General features: G+C 37.1%; 1 long non-coding RNA gene across 1 annotated transcript; it reads right to left on the bottom strand.

Annotated features, from left to right (window-relative positions):
- Positions 1-3,201: 3,201 nt before the first annotated feature.
- Positions 3,202-6,648, bottom strand: LOC116532990. The gene is made up of 2 exons (XR_004261030.1): positions 4,760-6,648; positions 3,202-4,143 (listed from the first exon to the last, which is right to left on the bottom strand). It is a non-coding gene; the product is annotated as an uncharacterized LOC116532990 (long non-coding RNA).
- Positions 6,649-8,549: the final 1,901 nt, after the last annotated feature.

Below are 8,549 nucleotides of genomic sequence, written 5' to 3' on the forward strand. Positions count from 1 at the left end.
TCCCTTCCTATTAGAAGATAGACTCTACCTCTCTGATCTATTGCGTTTGACCTAGATTTTCAGATCAACTGCTTAACATTGCTAGGGAGGCAAATACTAGTAATTTGGAAAAATTTTATGGCCAGCTCTCTTCTCATCAACCAATGCAAAGATTGGTTCAAAGATTAGTGAATATTTGATTCACTAATATCAAATCAGTACATTCCAAACCAAAACATATTTACCTTGATATTGTAATCTCTTTCCAAAGGTCCTTACCCGTAATAACATTCTGTAAGAAATTCTCTATCTACTGGAACTTTCTGCTTTCTTATCATAGAGAAGATCATAAATAGATCATTAATACATCTCCCACAATCTTTTTCTTGTACAAGCTCATATTTTCCTTGGCACTTGCTATGGTGCCTTGTATATGGTAAAAGTAAAGATACAGAGAAAGTCTAATTTTTTTTTCTTAGTGGAGAATTTCTCCCCCTCACTCCTCAAGCTAGAAATGTTTGCTTTTGCTGGGTAAATAATTAGATCATCATTTAGGTTTGCAGTGACAACCTCATTGCCACTGGCATGTTGAGATAACCATAGACAGTGGCATAAGTGACTTCTAGAAAGTTTGGCCTGGCAAACTATCCCAGTTTTCTGCTCTATTTTGTGGGGTATGCACTACTTTAGGCTCAGAGCTGAATTGTTTGGAACAATAGCAGAGATTTGGAGAATGGGTTCTTAAGGGGAAGGGGGTAGCCAGTAGCTGGAATCTAAAAAAGGCTATGGGGGTAAATAAAAGGGTTCAAAGAGAATTTTATCGAGGTTTTTTCCCAATGTAGTATGCAGTTAAAACCCTTTCCACAAAATTTTGTGTGGTCTGCTCACAAATTTTTAAATAAAATCTACATTGCTTGCTAAGTCCTTGTGGGGTGGTTTGCCATCTTGTGCTAAGACTTTGCTGAATTAGGCCCCAAGGTTGATGAAGATGACAAAAGAGACTGACCAGGACAGGGCAGCTGTGTAAGCTTTGCATACATTTTAAGTAAATATGTGTTAAATAAATCTGTTTTTATTGTCTTCTCATGTAGATGACATTCCTCTTGCCTCTAGGTGATTTGTAGAGGAAGTGTTCAATGATAACTTCCTAATTACAGAGGAATGTGCTGTTAATTCTTATTTGTCTTTAAAGGAGGAAGAAAAGGCACTTGCTGGGTATCCTTTCTGTGGCAGACTTTCACATTTAATCTCAGTGAATCCTTACAACCTTGAGAAGTAAATACCGTCAGTATTATCCTGATGATAATTACCTGAATTTTCTAGATGAAAAAACTAAGGCTTAGTAAATTTAAATAACTTTCCCAGGTACATATCACTAGAAAATGATAGATTTGGGATTCAAACCCAGATCTGTTTGACCCCAAAGGCCTCTGTGAACTCTACTATGAACTTGTGTTTGAGAGAGAGACAAAGAGAGGGACAGGGAGAGAGAGAGAGAGAAATTGTTCATTAAGAGAACCTAATTTGGTATTGTTTAAAAACAATCTCCTTTATGCTCTTGCTTGCCTTACTTTGTGTTCCTATTGTGTATTAATTGTATGTCAGTGATTGGCAAGTCTGGGGAAGCTTTGGTTGTTACAGATAATGTTTCTCAAAAGCCTGGCTGGATTCTCTGTGACTACCCACCCCAGAAGATTATGAAGTAAATTAGAGCTGTAAATAGATCTGTTCATTTGGGGAACCACTCCTAAACCCTCTATAATTTGTATGACATAGATAGGTTGGTAGCTAGTATTTCTTCCTTTTCTACCACAAAGATAGAATCCCTTCCTTATTCCTGATCCCTTCATTTTTGTCTGTAGAGAGTTGAGGATAAAATCCTTCCCGATATTCTTTAACGACCAGCTATCTTTAGATTCATTGAATGATAGCCTGCCTCAAAAGTTAGAGCTTGCCATAAAATTGTGCATATTGAGTACGTTATGTCATTGGGTGGCAAATTACTGAGTTGTCTTTCAATGTAATCTTGAGATAGCAACACGAAAAATACTTTTTGTTTCAACTCTCAATGATGAGGATGGCTTCCTTCTTCCAAGGTGGATTATTGGTTAAAAAGTCAGAGGACTGCAAAATTGGGTACTTCTGGTTACAAGAGAAAGTCATTAGCCATTAGAACCATTCAAGGATGCAACCAAAAGTCAAGGTTGTCATTAAGAGTGACCTACCATAATTGTTCATTAGTGATATATAGTCAAGTAAAAATATCTTCAGAAGCCAATTACCACCAAAGCAGCAGTGGTGGGTTTTGTTGTTGGTTTATTTGAAAATTATTCCTAGGGATCTTGAGGAAAGAATCAGATTTCTTCAGAAATTAATGTGTTATTTATTCAATTCAGATTTAGCTTTCTTTTAAATATACAATGTTTTAGAATATGAATGAATACCTGCTGCTAGGTTGATCAGAAAAAAAAAGAGTTACTCCCAAGACAAATTGGTTAAGAAAACAAGTCAAATCAATAAGCAGATTTGACCAGTTTGGGTGAGGTTCATTGTTTACTGATTTTGCTTAGTTACTGTTTAACAGTTCTTGTGTGGCTCTAGAAATATTACCATCTCTAGAATTGTGACAGCCTTTGTTAGATTTGGTCATTTGGGCTTCCAACTGCATTCAAGAAGTGTTTAATAGGCACCTATTATAGGTGAACCCTACTTGGATAAAATCGGAGCTAACATATTGATTTAAGAATGTAAAGCCGGGAGAGAGTTTTCTTGTAGCTAACTTGAGAGGCCTTCCCCTTTTCAGACACACCCACATATAGACTTGAGAATCAGTCACCTTCAAGAGATTTAATTGGGTTTTCATTAGACTGCTGCTTTCCAAAATTCAGCTAGAGCCCCTCCAACCCCAGACTTCTCAAGATTCATGCAAGATCCCTGGGGCTCGAATTTCTACCCCACCTTCTGGTTCCAAGTTCCTCTTTCTGTGGGTCTCTAACTTCCACTCAAGGCCCACCTTCTATGGTATTTCCCTTCTTTCAGCTAAGCCAGGCTCTAAACTGTCCAGATGTGAAATGTGGCCCCCTTTCTCCGCTTTCTTCCTCAAGCCCACTCATTCAAGGCATATGTTCATTAACTATTAACTATAGCTCTCCTATAAGTGGTAATTGACTGTCTAGGATACTGAGAATAAAAGCACATTCTATCAAATGATTCCAGGCCATGTAAAGTTTTTAAAATTATTTTATTTCTTTTCAAATTCCATTTTGTCTTTCTTTTTATATTTTAAGAAGCAGTTTCTGACAAGGAGTTTCCATATTTCAGTAATGACTTCCTTAGTTAGGGTATAAATTTTATGCAGAGGTAATCTACATGGTATCTCACAGAGGCACTCAAATTTTTCTCAGTTGACAAATGAAATACAAGGGGATAATGCATGGTAAAATAAAAATTTCTCAACATAAATTTGACTTATAGATCATGTATGATCAAGGCTAAGGATATGCTATTCTAATAAATATTATTCAATAAAAATATTTCTCATGAAGTTGTGGGTAGCACATTATCCACTTTTCAAAGCATTTGCTTTTAAACATTTCTATTTTTTGTATGTTCCAGAAAGAGTCATTTTGATTTAATTGAAAGCAACTGTGAAAATCAAGTCAATTTAACATCATTTATAAAAATAATCTTTTAAAATGAGCTGAGTGATTGAAGGAAAATGCAGTTTTATTTCCCTTTTTTGGATCACTAAAACAAATTCATTATAACTTGCATAGATGAAATCATAACTGAAGATTTAGCAAGGAATTGAGATTGCTAGAGAATGAAGGCTCTCCTATGGTCAAAGAATTTCTTTCAGAGCCATTTACTTGAAATGCAGTATACATAAAGGCCGAGTGTATTTTGGCCACTCTTAACTCTGAGATTTACATCTTTTGCTATTTCACTTTAAAATTAAAATATTCAAAAATGTCTTTTATTTGCGTTTTCAGCCATTCAGTTTCATTCCTTAAAATATGCCCTAGACATGGTGAACTTGATTGCCTACAGAATGAATTAATGAATCTTTTATGTCCATGGGAGTTGATTAACAACATTTGTGACATTTTCAAATCAATCCTCCTGTGTTCTCCAATTATGGCCTCATTGTGGTTAGGGACCATCCTAGGGGAAAGAAACAAAGGGTGGGAGGGAATCAACATACTTACAACTGACTTCAGAAAAGCAAATTAATAAAGGGAAATGTCTCTAAATTATGTTTTCTGTTGTTGTTTGTTACAATAAATGCTGAATGCAAATGCATGTTCTTTACATGTCTCGGCTGTCCTTCAAAAATGTGAGTTATTTTGACAGAAGGCAAAAGCTCTTTCCTTCAACCTGTGTCCATAGTTAATTTAGATTAATTTAGCTGTTTTTTCAACATGGGGGCATTTCTAAACTTTAGTTATTAAAAACGTTAATAGTGTTACACAGCAAATGTACTAAATAATAACATTACAATATCACAATAATGAAAATATAAGATGATTTTAAATGAAGGTTATTTAAAGCTACAGCTGGTTTTTACACTACATAAATTAGGCTAAAATGTATATAACATATATATGTATATTAAATATAATATATTGCATATATAATTGTATATATTAGATTCATAATTATATATAATTAACATGTAAGTATATCTGAATATTAAATAATTAATGATATAGTTAGATATATCATTAAGACAAACCTTGGCACCAGTTTCTGGGTAACTCTGAATTAAACAGTAACTTACCTAGCTCTTTATTACTTACGAAGTTTGGACTAGATACTCTAAAGGGCTTTGATTTGACAATTTACTGTGGAAACCATCAAAGAGACATTCTGATAATTATTGGTTGGATCTTTTTGTAGAAACATATTTTCCCTTCTCAGCCCCTCTTTCTCTCACTTACCAGTTATTCTCAACAGGTAAGTTAGGACATGCTGATATTTTGTGATACTTACATAGGAATTCCACCAAATTTTCATTGTTGTGTAAAAGTTATTTTTGCTTCAAAAGAGGATACATGTTTTTTGATATGTTAGATGAGACATTGTTGGCAGTTCTTTCAACAAGATTAAGATATAGATTGCCAAAAATAAAGGGTAGAAAAAGAATCACTATGTCAAACCAGTGACTGCTGAACAATATGGTGGCCATTGGTCACATCAGCTATTGAGCACTTGAAATGTGACTAATCCAAATTGAAATGTGCTGCCAGTGAACAATGCATACCAAATGTTGAAGGCTTAATGCAAAAATGAAATGTGCCAATAATAATTTTTATGTTGATTATATTTTGAAATAATAATCATTTTGGATGTAGTACATTAAGAACAATATATTGTTAAATTAATTTCACCTTTTTATCTTTTTAAAAATGTGGCTACTAGAAAGTTGAAATTCCATATGTGGTTTTCATTATATCTCTTTTGGACAGCAGTGGATAGAGTCACCTGTTTATTGGAACATGAAAGAATCACCTTATGTAAGAAAATATAATCAGGTCAACAGTGTTTCCAACAGCTGCATAATGTAAGGTGTAATTGAACAGAAATATAGATCTACTATAGCTGTGATTTTCTTAGTCATTTATGACTTGTTTGGTCTTTTTCTGAACTTCTAAAACCCTTTAATATATACCCACCTACTCCAGATACAGAGGGCCAGGAACAGGCAGTGTCTCCTTCAGCTGTAGGTTAATGTCAAAACTCTGAATGTTCCTTCTAGTATCTTCAGGGACACATGGTCTGTGGCTTTCACTCTAACATATGCTTAACTCCCAGGGTAGATAAGAGAAATGAGCAAGAAAACAGCAGGCACTTTTCTTACTATTGAATCTCTAGCTTGGATCTCAGTCGTGTTTGTAACTCAGCCTCAGTCTCAGAGGAGGTCATTGGCTCTGCCTAGCTCTTCCCTTCTTCTCCCTACCCAGAAGCAAAGGAGATTTGCCTTCAGCTTGGCATTCTCCACTGGTGTGCCTTTCTGGAGTTTTTTTCAGGGGTTAGCTCCTAAGTACATCTCTCTGTGCATTTGGAGATGTATGGACAAAGACGTGTGTTTTGAAGGGATGGGATTTGGAAGCAAGAGATGAAAGACTTAAGCATGTTCAAACTGCAGTTAACTCTTTGACGGCCAGTGGTTCTTTTATGAAGGCCCCGCTGTGCTCCAGTTCTTAGGCTTGCTTCTCCCCTCTCATTTGTTCTGTTCTGGAAAATTTCAAGCCCAAACATCTGTTTTGAAGTGCTATGCTCCTTTCTGGAAAACAGTATTTTTTATTAATTCCCAAGTTTGCTTGTTTCCTCCTTATTATCCCCAGATGTTTTGTCCCTCTCTCCATTTTTTATCATTCTAGAATTGTGCAAACCCCAGAATAACTGCTGGCAGATTTTATTTTTCCCTTTTGGATCACCGAGCACAACTTTCACCCAGAATTCTACCTCTGCTCTTTGCCCATCTTTCAGTGGACTTTGGCCAAAGTCCATGAAGGATTTGGGAGGCTAGGGTAAGAAGGTGGGCAGTAATTTCTATTTTACAATAGATATGGGTCTGCTTGGAACTGTAGTACCTATGCACAGGTAGAGCTACAGAGAAAGGAAATATATTTCATGACCATATAGGTTTTTTTGTTGCTGTTTTATTTCTCTGCTATAAAAAATAAAACAAGCATAAATGTTTGCTTTTTTTAAAAAGAATAAAATTGTATCCTTTTTATTTTTAAAGAAGAAAGGTAAAAACATATAGCCTAGCCATGATATTATAGGACAAGAACCCACAAGTCTTTATATGTATTATAAATATAATAACAACAGTACCTCAAATCTAACACATTACAGTTTTCCCAGTGTTTTCACCCACAGATAGGGAAAGATGGAGGAGGTTGGGAGTCTGAGACCCTCCAAATGGAGTAGTTGAGACCTGGAGCTAGTTTGGATGCAACTCTGAAAAAAAGCTTTGGAAATTTGGGCAAATCATTTTTCTTCTATATTCCCCTGTGACTTCATTCATACCCGGCTCTGATTTTACATTATTTTGGTTTTCACAGAAATTGTATGTTCTTAGCGGCAAAATTTTACTTACGTCCATTTCATGGAAGAAAAAACAGACCCGTTGAGGTTCAGATTTTTTATCCAAGATCACACCACTGCTCAGTGATAGGTTAAGGGTCAGAGTTCAGGTCCTCCACTGAGGTTAAGTGGAGCCTTGGCTGTCAGTCAGCCGTGGGGGCCGTTGATTTCCAAGGACACCCCCAGCCAGTTTTGTTCATTGTTTTCCCTTTAACGTTATGTGTGTGGGTCATGGGAAGCTGAGGCTAGACCTATTGGCTATGTTGTATGACCTTCTCCCATGCTCCGGGCCACGATGTGTGGAGCAAGACAGGGCATGTGTCTGTGAATGCAGAGCCAAACCAGGCCTGTAGGGGGTGCGGAGGCTGAGATGAACAAACTGCTTCGCCCTCCTCTTGGTGAGAAAGACGGACACCCTTTGAGCACCCGAGGCTGGTGCAGCTCTGCTCCCCTGGAAGAGTCTGGAAGACAAAGAATCTCAGAAAAGGTCCTGTTATCTTCCAATGTGAGTTTTCTGAATGTTGAAATGGAAAAAGGAAAGAAAGCAGAAAATCTATTATTTCTACAGTGATTTAGAATCTAAGCCTTCTTGGTGAAAAGCTGGCAATAGACAAGGATTAATTTGACTCTTGCTAAGAAAAAAGATGGAGGTGTTGACACGACCGATGATAGGATTAGGATATTCATTCATTCATTCATTCTTCTGTTTAACAAATGCTTGCAGAGTATGCACTATAGGCGCATGCATAGTGGGCAGTCTCATTCAGAGGCAGGATCTGTAGGAAGTAGGAGAGAGATTACAGTTAACCAAGGAAAAATAGTGAGATAACAGGCAGATATGTGGAATGATTTACCCTATTTTAACGACAAAAGTGAGGATAGACAAGAACTGGATCAGACACTAACCAAATAGAGACACAGTTCTTGGGCAAGGCACTGTGCGGACTCCATTCCTGGTTTCCCTGGCTAAAGACCCCTTCTTATGGGAAAAGCCACATGCAAATTAGGTAAGCAGTGATAAGAGACAGGGCGCACATGGTCTGGTTCTCTCTCCACTGCAGAAGAAGGCTTGGGGAGGAGTTTCTGAGGGTTTGTACCACAAAGGAATGACGCCATGAATGAAAATATCAAAAGGATAATTAAAGCCTGCTCGTTTGAGAGACAGACTGTTTACTGATTACAGCCTTCAATCAGTGCTTATTAACCTCTTAGGTATCCGTGTCGTCCCAATGCCCATCAGTCAGGTCCTTGAGAATCTGAATTCTCCTAGAGCCCCTTCCTTCCACCTTTCCACCTTCACTCTGCTCTTCTTTCTGCTTACTCACTCACACATTTAATGAACTTTCCACGTTGCAGAACCTATAAACTGCCCTCAGGATGATCTCCTCCCTGGTCAATGCTGGGGGATAGAGGAGGCCCAGAGCTTCCTTACAACACACCCATGCAAACTTTATCATGGAGAAACTGAGAGGACC

Source organism: Sapajus apella, unplaced genomic scaffold, assembly GCF_009761245.1.
Source record: "Sapajus apella isolate SASKATOON/1434 unplaced genomic scaffold, GSC_monkey_1.0 scaffold78, whole genome shotgun sequence".
Taxonomy (NCBI): domain Eukaryota; kingdom Metazoa; phylum Chordata; class Mammalia; order Primates; family Cebidae; genus Sapajus; species Sapajus apella.